Below are 1140 nucleotides of genomic sequence, written 5' to 3' on the forward strand. Positions count from 1 at the left end.
CCCCCCCCCCCCCCCCCCCCGACCTTTCAAACCATTAGGGATGGGCGATTGTTGAGAATTGAACCGACTTTCTTCCAAACAATTGGCAAAAAATTGTTCTTGTATTGCAAATAGTATAGGCCCAATGGTTATTTTGCGCATCATTTCCTTGTATTATGCATGATTAATTGTTTATTTCATTTAATTAAATAGAATAAGGTTTCTTTTCAACTAATTGCGTCAGATTTTCAATTTAGTTGAATGTTATCATAATCATTATTCTTATTATCCCTTTCTTCTATACAACCGATTGTCTTTTTTGCGGTTCTATCTCTCCCCTCAGCCCTTCGATAAAATGTTAATAGAGAAATTTTATTTACACATACTTAAATGAATTTGAAATATCACATTTGAAGAAACTATCAGAAAGCTCACTTTCAAGGAAATTTATGAACAATTCAAAATTTTCAACTATCATCATAAAAATTAAAGCAATCAATATAGCTATCGTAATCATCTTTTAACTTCGACTTAATGTCATTAAAACAAACATTTTAAGCTATGATTGAATTCATTTGAAGCGTGATATTCAAAGATTTCCCCGGAATTCTGATTTTCAAAAAATACAAAATTTTTGCAAATTTTCAAATAAATCAAAATAACGATTATTCCTATCGCCTTCATCCTCGAACTTTGTCAAAGGGACAACCAAACAAATTTTTTAGGCCACCATTCAATCAATTCAGAACATTTTTAGTTATCGTGGTAGAACCAATTGTCGAAAAAAATTCAAAGAACTAATCGATGAATTAAATTTCAATTAATGGCGATCGATAGGGCTCAATAATACCTACATTTGAGAAAAAAAATTCAATTCCATCCATTCGTAGAGACGTCCACACACACACGTACAAACGAGGTCTAAAAATTGCATTTTCGGGTTTTTTGCATCATACTACCTCGATATAAAAAAAATTCAAAACTTAAATTTGAACAATTCCAAAGCTTCCATTCGGAACCAAAAAAGTTCTTCGATTCTCCCAGAAAAACGTCGAACACCGATATAACATCAATCAAAAAACAAATACCTACAATCGATGAACTCGCCAAAAAAATCGACTGAATTGAAATCGCCCCCCCCCCGAAACCCCCCCCCCCCCC

This window comes from Diachasma alloeum, unplaced genomic scaffold (genome assembly GCF_001412515.2).
Source record: "Diachasma alloeum isolate Michigan unplaced genomic scaffold, Dall2.0 Dall_scaffold_00201, whole genome shotgun sequence".
NCBI classification, from domain to species: Eukaryota; Metazoa; Arthropoda; class Insecta; order Hymenoptera; family Braconidae; genus Diachasma; species Diachasma alloeum.